The 23,003-nt window shown below is 40.3% G+C and overlaps 1 protein-coding gene and 1 pseudogene across 3 annotated transcripts in view; one reads left to right on the top strand and one right to left on the bottom strand.

The window, feature by feature from the left end:
• POU2AF1 (POU class 2 homeobox associating factor 1) overlaps positions 1-23,003 on the top strand; it is a 177,917-nt gene that overhangs the window by 35,054 nt on the left and 119,860 nt on the right. The window lies entirely within an intron of this gene.
• LOC141110792 (large ribosomal subunit protein eL21-like) lies at positions 1,804-2,872 on the bottom strand (annotated as a pseudogene).

The following is a 23,003-nucleotide window of genomic DNA, read 5'->3' as shown; positions in this document are numbered from 1 at the left end:
ATATGTCAATATATATATATATATGCCGGATTGGGCAGAACAGGATGGAGGGATGGACCAAGGTCAGAATGCCACATCACTAGCACAGCATTCAGCAACCATAATTGGGCATCTGTCCCTATAGGCATCCATGCAGCCACACACACTACCCAACCAAGGCCGCCATGGGCAGCACGATGCAGCCCAGGAGAGAGGGGGTCACCAGGGCAAGAAGGGAAAGGGGGAGAATCAGGGGAGGACAAGGCAGAAGACCTGTGGTAAAATTCCCACCGGTGCACCAAACAGTGTGGGCTATCAACATGAGCCATGGCACACAATAGTAAAGACATAAAATGCAAAAACAATCAATTAGACAGTACATAATAGCAGGTACATATTACAGAATACCTCTAATAGTTATAAAGCCATCAAACAATTAATGGATATATGTAAGAAAGAGTTTATATACTGTATATGCACAAATATATCATAAGATGTATACACTACGTGGTAACATGAATCACCTAATCCAAGATAGTAAGATGGCTTCCATGGTATGAAATGTGGGAGGGGAAAGGAAGACAAGATGAAATAACATATTGATAACTATGTCTACAAGTTACAAGATATTCCGGATTGAGCGTGCATAAACTGCACCAAACATAAATACAGTCTTAAATTATAAAAAAGATTTAAAGCTTATATATTCATTCAAACCTGGGTATCTTGTAGCATCCAAGTTATGGATCCACCGGGTTTCTAATTGTAGTAAAGTACAATCAATGCCACCGCCCCTCACATGTGGAGGTACATGTTCAAGGGCTGTGAATGTGATCATGTTGGAGTGAAAATCGTTGAAGTCCCACATGTCTACTGATGGCAGCAGTCATGAGGCATTTAAAGATAGGAGTGGTGTGATCCTTTATCCGTTTGAAAAAAAAAAGGGGGCTTAGTTTTGCCTACATAGAAACATCCACATAGGCATGTGGCTAAATATACAATGTCAACTGTGTGGCAAGTGACTCTATGCATGATAGCATGAGTCTGGCCGTTTGGAAGAGTTATCTCATGGCCATGAATTTAAAGCGGCATATATCACATCTCTCACAGGCAAAAGTGCCTGTATGGGATGTGTAATCTAGGGCTACAGGGGAATGGTGGCTCCTAACCAAGCGGTCCCTGAGAGATGGTGTTGGTCGATAAGTGATTTCCGGAGAGGGTTTAATGAATTTCTAAATGGTTATATCTGCCATTAACAGAGGCCAAAATTTAGTTAAAACATCCCTCAATTGTGTGTGTTGTCTAGAATACTGGGTAATAACTCTAACTGATTGTCCATTATTAAGAGGCTTAGCAGAAAAAAATGAGACCCTTTCTCTCTTGTTTGCTGGCTTTGTTATACGCTTTTTTCAGGAGGGTATGATTTTACCCCCTAAAAAAAAATACAACGTCCTGTGAGCTTCCACTAACTATAATTGAAATATATGACCAATAATTACTCTTTGAATTAACTGCAAGCGTTAAACATGTCTCATACAGCATGCAAGAATAAACAAATCAAAAATATAATTATAAAATGCTAGTGGGTAAAATACTGTGTAATTATGAATATCCCCTATAAAGTGATATTAGTGCAATGCATAAAAGGCATATACAAACATATCATGTGATAAACAAAACCATTTAAGTAAAGTGACAGTGTGTATTCATGTGAAAAAATATCTGTATGTTTAAAACATAAAAGTCCACAGGATCGTGAATAACAATTGATCCAAAAAAACTCAAAAAGAAAACAAGAAAAGAAATGGAAGTGCTTCTGTGTGCTGTGCAAAATTCAAACTATGTCAATTCATAAGTGCTCCAAAATCCATGTGATTCGGTAAATGTTGTGTAGGTGAACCAATAGCAAGATGCTGTGTTAGGGTTAGAGGGAAGTGCTCTTGATGTTTGCCGATCTCCAACTAAACTGTTTATTTGGTGGTTGTCAGAGCTGGTCCCAGTACTTGCTGTTTTTGTTGAAATACCTGAAGGATAGCACCAATGAAGGGAAGACTCTTAAGGGCCATGGTAAAATGTGGATCAGTACGAGGAACGTCAGTACGCAATTGTTTCACCTCAAGCCATTGTTTACAGTCTAAATGTCCACAGAGCAGTTTATAGATTTTTTTTTGTTGTTTTTTTGAGAAAAGAGTGCTTTAATGGCAGTACTTTATGCCATGAACTTACATGGAATTGGCTCAGGTTCCTTTCCAAATGTTCAGACAAAGTGAGCTTCTCTTGGCTGGGCTGGCTGATGTTTTTGCTCCACCCAGATGACCTTCTCCTTGGCTTATTTTTTCTTCCTCTCATTTTGCTTCACACGTTGCAGGAAACTGTCTCTACTCTTTAAGTGGCAGATTTATGCTTTATACGTACGTGCTTTATACGAACATTGATTCTTTTGGCAAGAATCTTACGTTTGACTTGTTTGTTCACGATCATTCCAAGTGTGGCATTGTAGATCCAGCTAGTCTTGCCATTGTAACAATTGTGTGGCATACCCTTCTGAATTGTGCCTGTACCCTTGATGTCCACAATATCACCCTTCTTGTAGATGCGCATATAGGTTGATAGTGGCACCGAACCATGCTCGCAGAAGGGTCTAGAGAACATGTTCCTCACCTTTTGCCTCTTGTGTTAGTTATTTTTTACTAACAATTGCTCCTTACTGCACGATGGTGGGTCCGGCAGAAAGTGCAGTTTATAGATTTGACTATAGAAGGGTAAACTGACTAGTTCAAACCCGGTAGTGATTCATGCTGATTTGCAGTTGACTAGTATTGGCAAATATAGTATTATATTGCAGCTTACCAATTTCTTTGATGTGATGGTTGCATCCATTTTCTTTTTAGGCTTTCTTTCTTTTGCTTTCATTTGGTGATCCAGTCAGTAAGTCTTTTGTTTTTCAAAATAAACAAGATCTCCAGCAGAATGTATCAGTTACAAAAATGAGACAAACCATTTAACACTAACAGAGGTGCTTAGAATAATCAGCTTTTATTTATTTAAGGTAAAACCTTTATCCTAAAAATGGCAGCCCGTCCAGTGGCGGCCCGTCCATTAGGGGCGCACAGGCACCGCCCCCATCCATGTGTCCAGCCCCCTAATCTACATACAGAGGGCCGGATGCATGGATTGCAATGGGGGGGGTGTTTTTATTTTTAAACACGTAATTAGAGCCAGAGGCACTAATAGGCTTCAAAAAAGGGTGTCACAATAGTGAATGAATAGTCGCTATTTTCGCACTGAATCTTCTCCCCACCAATCAGGAAGCGGGTGGTGAGTCCATTTCCTGATTGGCAAAAACGCAACTGCAATCCTATTGGACGTCTAGGAAGAGGAGTGGGAGGGGAAGGAGAGAGCAGAGCACGGCCGGAGGAGAAGACCGACAGACCCATCAGCCGCCACTGTGACCATAGATGGCTCACCCACAGCGGCTCAGTCATTCTGGCACTCACTAGCTCAAGCAGGGGAGGGAGGGGAGATCGTAGTGTCATCCCGGGCAGGTAGGGACACAGACTGGTAATGCTGCTGTCCAAAGGTGTCCCTTGTGCTCATTCATCCAGAGTGGGGGCACTATATTACAGGAGAGAAAGACAACAAAACAGAAATGAAAAATGCAGCCACCACATCTAATGATTAGTAAGCTGCAATAAAAGTTGCATTTTGGTTTCAGTTTAATACCACTTTAGGGGAAAATGATATATGATCGTACATATGGAAGGTCATGGATTAATGTCAAAACATACAACGTACTAATGTATTTTTCTTGATCTGATCTTTATGCTTTAGTAGAGTTTCTCCTCAACCTCTTCTCCTTTTCAAGGGCTCATAGCAGCCACTTTCTTTTAGAGTGCTACTATTTTGCCCTTTTCCTCCTTACCTCTCCTGAAGGATGCATAGCAGTTGCTTTCTTTTAGTCTTTTAGGTAATGCTCCCTTTTCCATCTTCTCCTCCCTCATGGGCACACAGCAGCATTTCTTTTACATTGCTGCTAATGCCACCTTTTCCTCCTCCTCCTCAAAGATACACGGCAGCCAATTTTTTTGAGTGCTGATAATGCATCTCCTTTCTACTCATTGCACAAAGCAGCTTTTTTTTGAGGAATGTTAATGTGTCCTTTTCCACCTTCTCAAGAGTGCATAGCAGTGCTAATGTGCCATTTAACTTCTTTCGAAAGATTCAGAGCAGCCACTTTTTTTTTACAGTGCTGCTCATATACCCTTTTCCCTATAATCAAAGGCACAGAGGAGCCATTTTCTTTTCTAGGGCTGATCATGTGCTCTTTTCCTCCTCTGTACGAGAGCAATATTCCTTTCTAGTGCTGCTCATATGCCCTTCTCCTCCTCCTTATTTTGCTAATCCTGCTGTAGTGCTGCCAACTGGTTATAAGGAGGAGTCAGCACTATCCCCAAGGTCCACAGACTTTCACAGTTTTCTCTTAGGGCCCTTTTTCTCGTCAAATTTGTTTATTATTTTTTAAATATAACAAAGATTGACAAATTGAGTACATACAAGGATGGTGGCACAATATTCAAATAGAAGTTTCTCTTGAATATACAATTTTTCCTCTGTGATAATATACGTTATACAATCTACATTGATACAATTCTATTGCTCCTACCTTGCCAAATTTCCCATTCCTCATTAGCATTCTTTTCTCCAGTGAAGTAACTATTGAATAATATTAAGCAGCCCTTTATTGATCCTTATCAATAATCTATAATGTCTTCCTTAAATATATTAACACTAAGGTGTACTTTTATCAAACATTGATCATTTATCTAATTTCAGTTCTCAGCAGTTCTCAGAGAAAAATCTTCTCCTCTGGCACCGTGTTTATGAAGCGGAGAACATTTGTTCTCAGAAGGAGATGAGAGGAGTTTTTCCTCTGAGAACACCTGAGATCTGTATAGAAGGCGGAGGGGCTGCCTGTGATCTCCTGATACAGCTGTGTGATTACAGAGCAGCTGAGTTTTAAAAGTGAAACCAAAGTAAAGAGACAGTGTAATTACATGAAAATAATAAGCACTGGTGCTTTTTTTAATTCCGTTTTTTTACACACATTTTGGCACATTCTTTAACCACTTGCTTACTGGGCACCTAAACCCCCCTCCTGCCCAGACCAATTTTCAGCTTTTAGCGCTGTCACTCTTTAAAGCAATTGCACGGTCGTACAACACTGTACCCAAATGAAATTTTTATTAAAAAAAAATACAAAACCGGTTTATATTTTGTTAATAAATTTTGCAAACAGGTAATTTCTCTCCTTCATTGATGTATGCTGATGAGCCTGCACTGATGGGCACTGATAGGCTGCACTAATGGGCACTGATAGGTGGCATTGGTGGGCACTGAGAGGCGGCACTGATGGGTGGCACTGATGGGCGGCATTGAAGGGCATTGATAGGTGGTACTAATAGGTGGCACTGATAGGTGGCACTGATGGGCACTGATGGGTGGCAGTGATGGGCACTGATGGGTGGCACTGATCGGCACTGGTAAGTGACACTGATAGGCAGCACTGCTAGGTGGCATTGATGAGTCACTGATTGGCACCACTGGTGGGCATTGATAGGTGGCACTCGTGGGGATTGATAGGTGGCACTGATTGCTGACACTTATGCACTGATTCGTGGCACTGTGTGGGCACTGGCAGGTGGTGCTGGAAGGCAGTACTGGTGGGCACAGATGAGGCGGCCCATGCATTAAGGGATGCAATAAGGTGAAAAAAACATGAGGGTTGACAACCCCTTTAATGGCACCACAAGCATATCATGCATATCATGCAAATGTTTGTTGAAAAAAAGCAACAAAAAGTGCATCAAAACTGTACCAAAATGCGCACAAAAAAGGCCCAAAAAGCCAAATTGAAAATTTTTTGGGCATGGAGCATTGTGCATTTTTTCAATGCGCATTTTGGCAAGTTGGTAGTGTATTTGTCAAATGACAAAATGTGTAGCAAAATACATGTCTGCTAACTGCATTTTTGGTGCCATCAGTGGCGGTGTGTCCATAAGGGCACATGGGCGCCGCCCCCTCTTTCCAGCCACCCCCTAGCACCAAATGAGAGAGTCATGCATTGCATGACTCTATCTATGGCCGCCGCTGCCACCCCCTATTCAGGTGCCCGACCCCTTTTCGGGCGCCAGGCGCTTGAATTACAGCAGCAGGGTTTTTTCTGAAGCACCTGATTAGAGCCATAGGCTCTAATAGACGTAAAAAAAGGTGACCTGCGAGCGCCATGCTGGGTGCTCGCAGGTCACTCAGCTGTGTTAGAAAAGTGAACGAATATTTGCTTTCCTAACACTAAACTGCCTCTCCGCCAATCAGCTCATGTAGTTTGTTTGCAAGAGACTAACTTTGTACTACAATCCACACCAAAATATTTCAGCCACAGATATCCCCAAGTTTTCACTGCTTCCACCACAACAAAAAAAAGGTGAGTATTGATTGCTTTCTACCGCACAACACCATTTACCATTAAAAAGGAACTTAAAGATCCCGAAGGTAGATACCTGATCCTATGAGGAACACTATTAGATAATGATGTTACGATCGTTTCTTACTATGCACCTAACAAGAACCCATTAGCATTTCTCTCATACTTGCTCTCGGTGGTTGAAACAGATAAACAAGGTACCCTTATAATTGGTGGTGATTCCAACCGAATAATATATCCATTCCTTGACAAATCCCTGGTCCCAACCACTACTCCTAAACCTTCATATCAATGACTCCTGCATCTTTATTCTTTTTTAGACACTTGGCGAGAACATAATCCTACAAAACAATACACTCACTATTCCCATCCCCACAAACAATTTTCCCGTATTGACCACCTTTTTGTTACGGTTTCAACTTCAGCACTCATTATAGACTCTCATATTATACCATGTGCATGGTCGGATCATAACGCTGTCATGACAACTCTCTCATCTCTAGTTCCACGATCCAATCATCGTACTTGGTATATTAATGATAGTTTACTTGCAAATTCTTCATTCCAACAGAGATTGGAAACGGCCATAAAAGATTACCTCATCACCAACAATTCCACTGATACAGATCCCCTGACATGTTGGGAAGCTCTCAAACCCTATATTAGAAGGGTCTGTATTAGCTACACATCTTTCTACCATAAAGAAAAACGACAACTTCATAAAAAACTAGAAGACACTTTTTTTAAAGCTTCAGAAGACTTTCAGACCAAACTCACACAGCCCAACAAACTTGTATATGACAAAGCATGCCTAGAATAAGACCTCTTTCTGATGGAAACAGCTGAAAAAACACTTCATAAATCCAAGCACACCTTTTATATGAAAGCTAATAAACCAAATACATTCCTAGCCTTGGCTTTGTGGAAGACCAACTATACCCCTAAACCTATTCGTCTAAAAATTAACAAAGATTACACCAGTAATCCACTAAAAATTTTAAAAGAATTTAATAAAAAACCAACTGAATTGTACAAAGACCCTAACATCTCAGACCAATCACAACTGACCTCTCTCCTATCCTCAATTCATCTCCCCTCCCTTTCCCCATCTCATCAAGATACTCTTGATAAACCTATTACAGAATTGGAAATACAAAAAGTTATAAAATCACTCAAATCATATAAACGTGTAGGCATAAATGGCCTTTCAGCAACTTACTACAACAGATTTGCATCATTGTTATCACCCCTTATGGTAGAAGCATTTAACTCCCTTCAAAAAGAATATAATTTTCGTACAGAATCACTTACAGCTTCTATATCCATGATCCCAAAACCCAATACAGATGACACATCTTGGTCTAATTATAGACCGATATCAATCCTAAATATCAATATTAAAATATTGTCCAAAATATTATCCTCCAGACTTAACCCAATTATTGTCTCTCTTATACATAGAGATCAAACAGGGTTTATCCCCTCAAGACAAGCAGGCGACAATATTCGTCAAGCTACACTTCTGGCCCACACAGCTCGTTCACGCCATATCCCTGCCTGTTTCCTCTCGTTGGATATACGAAAGACACTCGATTCATTATCATGGCCTTATCTACACTCCATTCTTAATCAATTGGGTTTCGGACCACATTTCTTGAAATGGATAGCTACCTTATATCAACATCTGAAAGCATATATCTCCTACTCAGGATTTAAATCTGATCCTATTAATGTTGAGAGAGGAACCAGGCAGGGATGCCCCCTTTTCCCTCTCCTCTTTGCATTGGCATTTGAACCCCCGGCCCAACTCATTCGATCCAACCCAAATATAAAGGGACTTGAACTTGGTAGATATCACCATAAATTATGTCTGTTTGCAGATGATGTCCTAATATTCCTTACTTCACCTATAACTTCATCGCCAACTCTTCTGAACATCCTTTCCAAATGTGAACAAGTAGCCTTTCAATAAACCCTCACAAATCCAAAGCTCTAAATATATCATTGATGCATGCTATCCAAACCCAACTACTTCACTCCCTACCATTTACCTGGTCTACAACGTTTATCTCCTAATTGGGAATTAACTGTACAGCTAACCCTTTGGAATGGTATGCAACAAATTACCCACCTATGCTTTCACAACTTAAAGTGGTTGTAAACCCTTTACAAACACTTTTTACTACAGGCAAGCCTATAATTAGGCTTACCTGTAGCTACACTGGATATCTCCTAAACCTACACGGTTTAGGAGATATCCCTGTATTTGCATGTGCCAATTGGCACATACTCAGTTAAGCAAACTAAAGCAATGGCACGTACATGCCGTTGCTCCAGTTAGACTGTGCCGTTACCGGTGGCTCCCGCGCGCATGAACGGGAGTGACCTCATTGTGGCCCAGGCCAATCACAGCGCCAGAACTGCGATACCCAGAAGCAACCCCCGGGAGAGATGTCGGTCACCGGAGGGGTGAACGAGGACCGCTGCGGGGGCTTTGATCTCAGGTAAGTAATTCATAATGAGCTAGTATGCTATGCATACTAGCTCAATATGTCTTTGTCTTGCAGGTTTTTTTTTTTTTTTTTTTTTATTAGGGTTTCCAACCACTTTAGTAAACTTCTCAATAATTTGTCAACCATGCCATTGGCCTGGTTAGGTAGAATTACAGTGATAAAAATGTCCATCCTTCCAAAACATCTTTATCTTTTTCGGGTACTTCCTATATCTATACCATCACACTTCTTACGCATCATACAACGTAAAACCTTACATTTTATCTGGGGTAAGATAAAGCCTTGAATACCTAAACATACCCTATATGCTCCTAAAATTCAGGGTGGTTTGGGTGTTCCAGATCTTACAAAATATTATTATGCAGCCCAATGCAATATTATTATGCAGTCCAATGCAGGAACCCACGAGTACTGTATACAGAGCAAGGTAGGAGACGCCCCCTTGTAGGGTTGTTTTGCTTATTTTCCAGGTCAATCTGGTAAGAGTACCTATAAAAGGGGAAGGCTTGTCCCCCCTGTTTGTCTCACGAGTGGAGGTGTTGGTGGTGGATCGTTGCAGATAGCGGACCAAGCGACATCTTGGACCCCAATTGATTTATGCACTTTACACTGACTGTGGGATAGTTATTTTTTTACTTTTTTGATGTTTACAACACAACTACTGCTGGTTGTACTCCATTAATGATAATAGGAGTATTATGATTTTGAACTTTAGCGCTGCCCTACATTGGATGTGTGTGATTATATTGTATACCTATCAGTTGATTGATTAAAGGTAGCAGCTTTCTCTCGCCTTCAATTGGCAATTGCATTGAGTGAGAGGGAGGTGTATTGTAGTTCTCCTATCTCAAATTGATATCCATTTGGGTATTTATTTTATATTTTTATATTTTTTATTCTCTCCATGAGCGCCTGGTCTTAGGAAGGGCCACATGTTGGGAATATTGTATTCTTTCCATAATGTTCAAAGTTATATTACTGCCTGATGGAACTACTGCACTCCTGAATAGTAAACCACATGCCTTGTCAAAACGGCAATTTAAACTCATGCTCTTTGTAACAACAGCAGCAAAACAAGTCATAAGCCTGGAAAACAGATTCACTTAATATATCATCAGTCAAACAAAGAGTTACCCAATCCTTAATTCATGCAAAAACAGAAGCAATCTATCTTTATAATATATGTAAATTCGAAGCCCTGTGGAAACCATGGGTTGAACATTTCCTACCACTGGGCTTTGACACCTCTTTACGACTCCCTTAAGGGCTTAGGATCTATAATCTGTTATATGATTTAATTCATTCATTCATTTTTACCTTCCGAGTCTACTGAACCCCTCTGGAGACATACCCCATTTCTCATCCCAATGTCTCTTTATCATAACATTAACTAAGCTTCTCCTTCTTTTAACACTAGTTATTTTACTATAGTAGGAGTCTTACGGGATAATCTGAAATATTACTCATATTTCCAGATAATACCAAGCCAATTTACAGGAACTTGGCCCTGGAAAACTTATCTATTTCTCCTGATTGCCCTGTAACACTTCTAATTTACCATCTCATACATATTTGAACTATCAGGCTCTTTACTCAAAACCATAGGTACAATATTCTACTGAATTATTTCTATTCTCCATACTCACTACTAAAATAAGTGTATCTTAATTTCAGTCATATATGTTACAAGTAACATTGTATCATCTATTAATTATTACCTTATTTTAATGTTTATTGCTAATGAAACTTCATTATTATTATTTTATGTTCCTTCAAATATTGTATTTCCATGTATGATATTACTCTACATCTGTTGTTTAAACTTATGAAAACATAATAAAAATGTTTGAAACAAAAGTAGCCTTAATTTTTGGAGGGGGAGGGCCGAACTCCTCTTTAACTGAGTATGGTAGAAGATGACTGCACTGTACCTGTACTCTGTGTGCTTCAGCAGTATGACATCTATCTGGGTCAAGTCCTGTCATCTTCTGCCGGCTTTTGTCCCCGCCCATTGTTCCACCCACCCGCCTATCAGACTTGTTCCACAGAGCTCGAGAAGTGCTCTAAAACCCCCTCAGTGCTGTGTATAGGTTGTGAGCAACTAGAAGACACAAAAACTGATCAGAGGCGGCATCAGTACAACTCCTCTGCATGTCACAGTACGGAGCAGGAGAAGCCAGAAGCTCAGAGTGCGCCCCTCCCCCCTTTAGCGTTCCCAAAACGCCCTGCCCATGGGAATGAATGGGCAGCGCTTCCGAAGCACCTGAAAAGCGTTTCGGAACTGCCTCAACACGGGAGAGTAACCCCTTCTTTAGGGTTTAAAGTGCCCCGCTAGCAGCTGAAAAGCGCAACTTAAACAGTGGTAAAGTGCCACTAAAACAAGTGGCGCTTTACCGCAAACACGGCCATGACCTCAGTGTGAAAGGGGTCCTAATGAGTGATTAAGGTCTAGTTCCCATTTGGAGACATATGAGGGGGAACCAGTGTTAGTACTAGTTAAAATTTGATTATAGAGAAACAAAACAAGTCCTCTAGCATGAGGGTCAGAAATACATATGCATTCAAAATGCGACACCTGGGATAGTTGTGAGTTAGAATTGAGATAAGGTTGGAACATTTTTTTGATTTGCACATATCAGAACAGTTCCGATTGAGGAAGTCAAAATGTATCACACAAACTAGGAAACTAATGTATGGAGGAGGCAGATACCAAATTAAATAAATGGGATAAATTACTAGACATGTGCATTCGTTTTCGTCCAAATGCATTTTCGTCCAAATTTCAGGTATTTTCGTTATCGTTTTAACAAACGATAACGAAAGTGCAGAGTCCGAAAAACAAAAGATCCGACATAAACAAATGCTTTATTTTCGTTTTCATTGCTACAACAGTTCGATATAGATAGGAGATTCGACATGATGATGACAATAACAATCTGTGTCCATCAAACCTGTGGTCGAATGTGCCTAACCTTAGCTCTATTAGTCCAAGACTATTCTACATAGAGAGAAAAGATTCGACGTAGAGAGAAAAGATTCAACGTAGAGAGAAAAGATTTGACGTAGGGGAGAAAAGATTCGACGTAGGGGAGAAAAGATAAATAAAAATAATGATGATGATGAATGTTATTGGCTGATTGTAACCAAAGAGGAGGAGCAGTAAAATAGCTAGATCTGAGTAAACACGTACTATGGCTTATGGTGTCTGTTGAAAGTTCTAAGAAGATTCGACGGAGCAGGTAAACTATACGGTGTTGTACAGTTTAGCTGCTCCGTCGAATCTTCTTTGAACATTCGACAGACACCATAAGCCTTCAATGACAAATTCGACCTTAATTTGGATTTCCGGACGAATGCAATTTTTAACGAAAAACAAAATAAATAAAAACGAATTTCGGGAGTAACTACATAAATTTATTTTTCGGACGAAAACGAAATTCCGAAACGAAATATTTCAGTGTGCACATGTCTATAAATTACCTGTAAGCTTTGAGAGAATTAGGAGCAATCCAGGCAGGGTAAAAAGATTTTACCAAAATGTTTAACAAAACAAAAAGAAAAGAGTGGTAAATGAAGAGATTAACCACTTCAGCCCCGGAAGATTTGGCTGCTCAATGACCAAGCCATTTTTGCGATACGACACTGCATTGATTTAACTGACAATTCAGTCGTGCAACGTTGTACCCAAACAAAATTGACGTCCTTTTTTTTTCCCAAAAATAGAGCTTTCTTTTGGTGGTATTTGATCATCTCTGCGTTTTTTATGCTTTGTGCTATAAACAAAAAAAGAGCGACAATTTTGAAAAAAACACAATATTTTGATATTTTGTACTTTCTGCTATAATAAATATCCCCAATTTTTAAAAAAAAAGTTATTTTTTTCCTTAGTTTAGGCCAATATGTATTCTACTAGATATTTTTAGTAATAAAAATCACAAAAGGCGTATATTGATTGGTTTGCGCAAAAGTTATAGCATCTATAAAATTGAGGAAAGATTTATGGCTTTTTAATTATTATTTTTTTTTTTTAATAGTAATGGCAGTGATCAACGATTTTTATCAAGACTGCGACATTATGGCGGATATATCGGACACTTTTGGCACATTTTTGGGACCATTGGCAGTTATACAGCGATCAGTGCTATAAAAAATGCATGGATTACTGTGTAAATGTCACTGGCAGGGAAGGGGTTTACACTTGGGGGCAATCAAGGGGTTAATTTTGTGTCCTGGGGAGTGATTCTAACTGTAGGGGGATGGGACTGCCTGAGTGAGGAGAGCAATCGTTGTTCATACTTAGTATGAACAACAGATCGCTCTCCTCACCCCTGACAGCACAGAGATCTGTCTGTTTACATTGACAGATCTCCGTTCTGTCTCTGTGTGGAGCAATCATGGGTGCCCAGTGGTCATCGCGACCGCCGGGCATGCACATTGGCTCCAGCGCCACACACGTGCCCCCTAGTGGTCAAAAGGCGAACCAACGTAAGGTAATGTTGTTTCGCCCAGGAGAGCCAATATGCTGCAGTACAACTGCGGTGGCTGGTTGGGAAGAGGTTAAAGGCCAAGAGAAGTTTTGAATCTGTCCCAGATGGATAAAGAATGTTTTTTTACAGGATTGCAAATAAAAGTACGATCATTGGTCTTAACCATAACATAGTACATACTGAGTCACAGTCAATAGACTCAATTGCTACCCATAAAGGAATTTCTTTGATCACGTGGTATTTTGGTAAATGTGCAAGGTGTGCAGCATGATAGTAAGCAGAAATATTTGGGAGACCTAAACCTCCACAGCATTAGGGGAGAGTGGTTCGAGGTTTTGTTTTATCCCAAGTAAAGGAGATAATTGTGTGTGTATAAACTGTAAAAAAATAGATGGAACTGGGACAGGTAAGACTCTAAAAAGATATAAAAACTTGGGCAATATAGCCATCTTAATTACATTAATTTTGCCTATCCAGGATAGAGGGATAGAGGACCAGTGTGATAATAATTCAGTAACCTGTTTTAGTAATGGAGGGAAGTTAGGTGAGTATAAGTCGTTTATTTTAGGAGTGAGTTGTATTCCTAGGTATGGAAGTCTATGAGATGTCCAAGAGAAGGAAAGTGAATCTTTAGCAACCTGAAGGTCTGAGGGAGGCAAGGAAATGTTGAGTGCAGTTGATTTTTGATAGTTAACTGTTAAGCCCGAAATGTGTACAAAACGGTTTAGGACAGAGAGAAGATTGGGTGCTGTGATATGGGGAGATGACAAGAAGAATAAGATGTCATCTGAAAAAAGACATACTTTATGATGACATCCAGCTAATTCAATAACTTTTATGTTTGGATCAGATCGAATTAAATGGGCCAAATGAGGAGTGCAAATAGGAGGGGGGAAAGAGGACATCCTTGACGGGTGCCTCTCCTAATAAAGAAAGGGTCTGATTTAAAACCAGCATATTTGATAAATGCATTCGGCTTGTCGTATAAGGATGAAATCCACTTCAGAAAATGCGGTCCAAACCCCCATTTTTGAAGAATATATTAATATATTGTAAGCATGGCCATGAGACAGTGTCGAATGCTTTTCTTATATCAAGAAATAAAAAATGTGCAGGTAGACGCCTGATTTTGGCGACATGGGCGAGACAGAACGGAAGCTCTACGAATATTATCACTTGCTTGACGCGAGGGGATAAACCCAACTTGATCTCGATGAACAAGTTCGGATATTATTTGATTCAAGCAGGTTGCAAGTATTTTAGCTAAAAGTTTAATGTCAATATTAAGAAGTGAAATAGGACAGTAATTTGTTCAAGAGGTTGTATTAGATTTAGATTTGGGAAGCATGGAACTTATGGGCATTAAGGATTCTGTCCCCTCAACAACGTATTGAAGGCCTCAGTTAGGATAGGAGATAATATATCAGAACATTTTTTGTAGTAGAAAGCAGAAAATCTATCTGGGCCAGAACATTTATAAAGTTTTAAAGCCTTAATAGCCGTGATGACTTTTATTGCAGAGATGGGACTCTCGGGTCATTCATGGTGGGTTTGTGAGAGTGTTGGAAGGGGCTAATTTGTTAAAAAAAGGGAATTAGCAGCAGCATGGTCAAAATTATGGTTGGGTGAATATAATTTAGCAAGATTTGAGCAGAATGTGTGTAAAATTTTGACAGGGTTACTTGTGTATGAATCACGGTTTAGTTTGAGCCGCACAGTTGTAGGTTTTTGCAGTGAGCACAAGGTTCGAGCTAATAGGGTATCTGGTTTGTTTGCTTTGAGGTAATAAAGGTGTTGTGATGTATGTATTAATTTATCTGCAGAGTCAGTGAGAAACAGGTTGAATTCTAAGGGAGCTCTATCAAGTTTAGCTTTAGCAGAAGTGGAGGGAGAATTTGGGAATGCAGCATGATGCATTACACAGATTGCAGTCATTTTCTAATTTTTGGTGTAGAAGCTTGCGCTTGTGTTTGAGAAATTATGCTTGCAGGATAAGCGTACCTCGAAATACAGGTTTCTGGGCTTCCCAAAGAGCGAGAGGGGAAATTTCTGCAGAAGTGTTATTAAAGAGAGAGCATGTTTAATATGAAGACAATGGGATGGGTGAGTTAGAATGGAGTCATTAATGCACCAAGACGAATCCTGGGATCTCGGGATAGGGGAGGAGATGGTAGTACAAACTGCACTATGATCGGACCAAGTAAAGGGCGTAATAACTGATGATAGGATCTCTGGGGCCATGCCAACACTTAGGAAGATATGATCTATCCTAGAAAACGATTTGTTTGGATGGGAGTAATATGTAAAGCGTTTAGGAGCTGGATTGAGCTCACGCCAAGAGTCTAACATGTTATGCTTAGAGATAAGTTGCTGAAATGAAAGCTTAGGGGAACAGGATGAGGGAGAAGGGGGAGATTTATCCAAGAAGAGAAAAAGGACTTGGTTCGAGTCTCCACATAATATCACTGTACCTAACTTGTATAAATCAAATACATGAAAAAGATGGGAAAGAAATGATAATGGATGTTTATTAGGAGCATAATATAATACAATGGTTACAGTAACATCAAAAATGTGCCATTAATGTACCTTTGTTGCAGAAAGGAAAACGTTTATGTCAAAGGGCAGCCCTTACCTCAGCCTCCAGTGTCTCCTAAAGTAAATTCCTGGTATTTGGGACGAGAAAACCATTAGAAGGAAGTAGTTCAGCAACTGACCTCATTAACACACCCTGTGCCTGTCCTCCCCTTCCAGGAAATTGCTTCCACTTCCTCTGATGATCCATTGTTTTGTATTTATTGTTCATTTGGCAGAGTGTGCAGGAGATGAGCAATCAGATGTGAAGCAGAGCTGTAGTATTAAAAACAGGAGAAGGGTGTCCCTGGAAGTCTGTAAAGCTCACCATATACTATAAAATCTAATTGTGCAATATCCTTTAGATCTACCATAAGCGATGTAGTGCAAGGGCCTGCCTGATTGGATACAGAGTGATTGGATAGATAGGTATGTCCTCCTATTATACAGTTTTTGTAAAACTAATGGAGATTGTACAGAGATTGTACAATCAAATTGTATAGTGTATAGCCACCTTTATACACCTAAAGTGAAATAGTTGAGCTTCTGTGTCATTAGTTCTTAATGACACCCCAAGCGCAGACGCAAACATGCAGTTTGCCACATGAAAAAATATGTGACAAATGCAGCAATATGCACAGTAAAAAAATGGGCAAACCGCAACATACCAAAATCTCGCATGAGCTACTTTGCCGCATTTGCTGTGCATAGGGCAGCCCATTGAAATCAGTGGACTGCCCTATGCGTATCATGGGAAAATTGCGTAAAAAAAATGTGCACCTTCACTACAAGTGTGAATGGGGTCTAAATGGGGCCTAAATGGGGCCTAAAGTTTACACAAGTATAGTGACAGCTGAATGTCTCCCTACCATGTACTGGTATAAAGCTGGCCATACACTATGCAATCTAATTGTACAATCTCTGTACAAAATCCTTTAGATTAGACTACTAAACCCACCTGAACTATCCATTCAATTTGTATCAAATCAGGCAGACCCTTGCTCTACATAGCTGATGGTAGATCTAAAGAAGATTGTACAATCAGATTGTACAGTGTATGGCCACCCTAAAGGACTAAGTAGAAAGTGGATGAAAATAAAAAAGAGGTAGCATAGTAATGAGGGAGGTGTGGTCCAAAATGGTAAGCGCACTCTACTCTGTGTTTGCAGTAAGGCAAATGGGGCATGATGGGGTATAAGGCTTCCTAAATGGTTACATGATGATACAGGAAATTATGGACTCAGAACAGATTTTATTTAAAAAATTGTGAACAGAAAGGTGTAGATTCAAAGCTGCCATTGACTAGGTAAGTAAGAGGTAAGCACATTGGGGTGGCTTGGGCAGAAAATACATGAATATGTCCCAATGTATGTTATCTGCAGAAATTCTCATACTTTCCTTATTACAGTTCAGCACACACCTGTGTCAATATGTGGGAGTCTAATGGAGGTGTCTAATGGGGACCAAACATTTTATTGTGAGTGAGCTAGCTTATCCAAATGTCCCTTTATTAGCCCTTCTAAGCAATCTGACCAAGGTTCAAAGGCCAGAAAAAAAAAAATTTATTGGTTGATTGTTATGGAAGTGAAATGATTCATTAGTTAGGTGGTTCTGCAAACTACAAATGGTCTGGCTTTACTTTGAACTCATGCTGAACCCCAAAATCATCCTAATTCTGCAATGTTGTTGAAGACATTCCGATACTCGATTTCTTCATACGTATTTATAAAAAAACGAGAGTCATGATGGACACCGAGGGAAAATCTTAACTCTATACATTACTTATTTGTTCTTACACAGTAGACAATAAGTGCAATTTCTGGTTCACTACCTAGTGCTGATCAGTCATGCATCTCACTAGCTTCCCAGGAAGCTATACCGCCTATTCATGAAACTTTCCACACCTACACATTTCATTAAAAATAAAACTCTTTTGAAGATATTGATCTTCTTCTGAACACTCATATTCTTTATACTAAAAAATGAAAAAATGAAAGCTCAGCTAATGAGCACAACGGATTGATGACCTGAGCACAACATGCAAAATTAGAAGAAAATGCTTTATTTTGGCATCTGGGTGGTAGTTTTTTTCTACTTATAATGTAATGGACATGTTATAAACAAAGGTAGGATGTTGGAAACCAGTGCTGGAAACCAGATTACCACTTTCTTCTCAGAAAGCACTTGATTTTATCTTCATTTACTTTAAGTGTTATTGTTGATAGTTGGCATGCTGAGTCATATAGTTTCTTTTAATCTAGAGGTTTTTAAACATATAGAGAAAGTTTGAAGTGATTGTAAAAGTTTTTTTTTTTAAAATAACAAACATTTTATACTTAACATTTCTGATCCTCCTCTCCTCTTCTCAGGTTCCTCATCGGTGTTCCCGCACACCCCTGACTCAGTTCCCCCAATGCAAGACTCTTGTTATGGGGGCACTCATGCAGGCTTGCTTCCAAGCCACTCTCGGTGTTCCCATTAACACACAGATTGTGGCTCAGCCTTCCCCCCTCTCCCTCCTCATTGGCTGTGATTGACAGTAATGTCGATGGCTCCCGTTGCCTCTGAGCCAGTGAGGAGAGAAAAAGAGAGTAACAATGCCCAACTTTGTTCACCACCAATATTGTTGTAGTTGTAGAGGGTTTACCTCTGAAATGTAGTCAATTAAAGTACGTAAACCCAACATTTCATATTCCTGATATGTCTATGCTGTGCCATGCACTTGTAAGAAAACATATCCTGTTCTCTTTGAATTGCTTCCTTTGTGTGAAATACATGGTTATCCTGCCATTCACTCTGCTTTCTTATTAAAAACTGACCACATTAGGCATGAGAGCACAGCGAGGTCAGTTTCCTGGCTGTACTGGGAACTCAGCCTGCGCTCCTCCAATGATCAGACTGGTGCTGAAACGCCCCCCCCCGTACAGCCATTCACTGGTAAGACCACAGTGCTGCTATTTCTCCTTCCCTGACACTTGCAACTGAGAACAGAGGGAATGTGATCACTTATAAAAAAAAGTTTGATTTTTCCAATATCAGTGAGAATCAGAAGAAAGTAAAGCAAACTATTACTTGTAGATGTTTCCAGGATATGTGGCATGTTATGACCATCTTCACAAATGGGTACAAAAAGTATTGGAGGAATACCATTTGGAATTAAGATGCCTTGAATCCAGACACAGAGTAGACATAAAGAGGTTGATTTACCAAAGACAAATAGACAATAAAGTTCATTTTGCCAGGGAATTTTCTCCAGAGCTCAGTAAATGTAGAGACATTTTACGTTGCAAAAATTACCTAAGCATGTGCAAGAGAAAAAAAAACAGCATTTTGCTTGCAGATGATTGGATGATGGAAGTCAGCAGAGATTCACACCATTCACTAAGCTCTGAAGATAATTCCCTTGCAAAGGGCACAGTCTATTTGCCTTTAGTAAATCAACACTTTCCTGTTTTGCCATTACTTTATGTAACACAATTTTGCTGGAAATTACAATGACAATTGAAATGGAGCTACAATCACATTAGTGGTAGAATTGCTAAAGGGGACTGTATCTGTATATATACTGTATATATACTGTATGTTTAAAGCAGAACTTCTCCCTTATTGTGAAGTTCCCTCCTCTCCATTCCCTCCTCCTCATGTAAAGTGCACTTTTTTTTTGTTTGTTTACTTTTTTCTTTAAAAAAATCCTGTCCTGCCACCTAATGCCATCATTCACCTAGGCAAATTGTGGGCTGTATGCCTGCTATTGCTCCTGGGATATGCATGTCACATATCCCAGGAGGCATCGTGCTTCATAGAGAAAAGGGGGGGGGCTTAGCAGCGCGTCATCCTGAGAAAGGAAGGGGATCACCCCATTCAGTACCCACCACAAGGTATACAGGGGTTTTTAAAAAATTGGGGGGGGCAGAGAACCGCTTTAACTTTGTATTAAAACTCGAAACGCAAAAACAATAATTTAATATAACTAGTAATGAAGCATACCATCTTTAAAAGTGGTAATTGCATTAGTTTTATTTCCCTATTTTCATCTGGTAGTGGTGTTAGTAATACAATTCCTTTCTTAGGATGACAACGTTCAGTTACCCTTATGTCTCAGGGCAACAGAAACAAGATAGAGCTACAGAACCCACCCCCTCTCATTTTTTTCCATACCAAAGTGAAGTGTTGCTCTATACTCAGGACAGGAAGCTCATATCAAACATATTTAACCGCTTGCCTACAAGGCACTTACACCCCCTTCCTGCCCAAGCCATTTTCAGCTTTCAACACTGTTGCACTTTGAATGACAATTACGTGGTCATGCTACACTGAATCCAAACACATTTTTTATCATATTCTTCAAACAAAAAGCTTTCTTTTGGTGGTATTTAATCACTGCTGGTTTTTTATTTTTTACAAAAAAAAAAGACCAAAAATTTTGAAAAAAAATGTTTTTTTACTTTTTTTCTGTCAGTAAATTTTGTAACTAAGTAATTTTTTGCCTTTACTGATGTGCGCTGATGAAGCGGCACTAATGGGCACTGATAGGCTGAACTCGTGGGCATTGATGAGGTGGCACTTATGGGCACTGATGAGGCAGAATTTATGGGCACTGATGAGGTGGCACTGATAAGGAGGCACTAATATACTGCACTTATGGGCACTGATAGGTGGCACTGATATGTGGCACTGATGAGCACTGATAGGAGGCACTGATGGGCACACTTGGGTGGCACTTATGGGGCTAATAGGCGGCACTGCTGGGCACTGATAGGCAGCACTGGTGGGCACTGATAGGTGGCACTGGTGGGCACGGATAGGCAGCACGGATAGGTGGCACAGATAGGTGGCACAGTTGGGCACTGATGGGTGACACTGATGGGCATTGATCAACAGCAGTGATGGGCATTGATGGGCAGCACCGATAGGTGGCACTGATTGCCAGCACTGACTGGCATCACTAATGGGCACTGATTGGTGGCACTTGTGGGCAGTGGTGGGCACTGATTGCTGCCACTGGTGGGCACTGTATGCTGGCATTGGTGGGCACTGTTTTGTGACACTGTATTTATTTATTGTAATCAGGGCACTGATGATCAGTGCCCTGATTACATCCCTAGATGTACCCCTGTGAGGAGATGCCGCTGATCAGCTCTCCTCTCCTCACACTCTGTCAGTGTGAGGCAATGAGAGCCGATTACCGGCATCTCCTTGTTTACATGTGACTGGCTGTGATTGGACACAGCCGATCATATGGTTAAAGAGCCACAGATGCAGCTCTTTACAGAGATCAGGGTCGTGCCATGTCCTAGCAACACGGCACGACCACCGCACGCCCCCGCAGGGACGCAAGAGCCGCTGTTCTGGGACGCCGTCATATGACGGCGTTCCAGAACGAGAGCTGCACCGCCCGGCCGTCATTTGATGGTGGGGCGGGCAGCAAGCAGTTAACAAAATGTTTTTGATGGTATATGGATAGTATAAGTAAAAGACCAAATGGGACCATATACGAGAAGTTCATTGTTATGGTTTACGTACACTTTCAACAGGGCATACAGTATATACGCAATACCCAAAACATCATATTTTTTTTATTGCCACCTTTTTATAATCACTTTAAAACAAAGCCACTCTGAGCTATATCATATCACTTCTAGCGAAGGCAAAGGTGAGGCAACTCACTACCAGATGCATTGTGACTGACAACACCAGGAACTAGAGACTACAGAATGTCTTTTTTTTTCAGACAGACAGACCTTAGTGAGATAAGAGGGTCTGCAGTGAGCAAAGCTTAGTTATATAATGAACAAATATGGCTGCCCCCATATGTATATATTCAATCTCTACAAGTGTTTTTAATCAAACTTAGATAATGGTATTTACATTTACCTGATCGTTTTCATATGTTTAGCCAAAAAAATGACTCAGTCATCTTTTTGATCCTTGCAGCCAAGATCATAATTGCTAGATATTGGAAACACTCCAAACCGACATTTTTAACAGATTGTATTAAATAAATTATTAAGCTATTTATGCTAGCCATGGAGAAAGATAATGGTCACCTTTAAATATGATGGATACTGTACATTTTATATTATTTGGGATGCGTAACACTGAAGAAATGACACTTTGGTACAATGTAAAGTGAGTGTACAGCTTGTATAACAGTGTAAATTTGCTGTCCCCTCTAAATAACTTAACACACAGACATTATTGTCTAAACCACTGGCAACAAAAGTGAGTACAAATTGGGCCCAATTAGCCATTTTCCCTCCCCGGTGTCATGTGACTCGTTAGTGTTACAAGGTCTCAGGTGTGAATAGGGAGCAGGTGTGTTAAATTTAGTGTCATCGCTCTCACTCTCTCATACTGGCCACTGGAAGTTCAAAATGGCACCTCATGGCAAAGAACTCTCTGAGGATCTGAAAAAATGAATTTTGCTCTACATAAAGATGGCCTAGGCTATAAGAAGATTGTCAAGACCCTGAAACTGAGCGGCAGCACAGTGGCCAAGACTATACAGTGGTTTAACAGCACAGGTTCCACTCAGAACAGGCCTCGCCATGGACGACCAAAGAAGTTTAGTGCTTGTGCTCAGCATCATATCCAGAGGTTTGAGAAGGGGGAGACACAGGAAGCGCCACCTGAGTGTAGTATATTAAATGCAATTTATTAACAAGGTAAGTAATGCAGGCTTTTCTCTGAGGACAGCTGCCGCCTGTCATCTCATCCTAAGAACTGTCGCTGTATGGACTGTTGAGCTTTTATTGCTCACACACTGCCTGTTGTATTTTTACATGCAAACAAGTGTTTGTGCTTACAGTTTTTCTTTATCAATATAATATCCAGAGGTTGTCTTTGGGAAATAGACATATGAGTGCTGCCAGCATTGCTGCAGAGTTTGAAGGGGTGGGTGGGTAGTCAGTCTAACAGTGCTCAGACCATACGCCACACACTGCATCAAATTGGTCTACATGGCTGTCG

This window comes from Aquarana catesbeiana, linkage group LG10, assembly GCF_042186555.1.
Source record: "Aquarana catesbeiana isolate 2022-GZ linkage group LG10, ASM4218655v1, whole genome shotgun sequence".
Lineage (NCBI taxonomy): Eukaryota > Metazoa > Chordata > Amphibia > Anura > Ranidae > Aquarana > Aquarana catesbeiana.
This window is presented reverse-complemented; position numbering and strand designations above follow the sequence as displayed.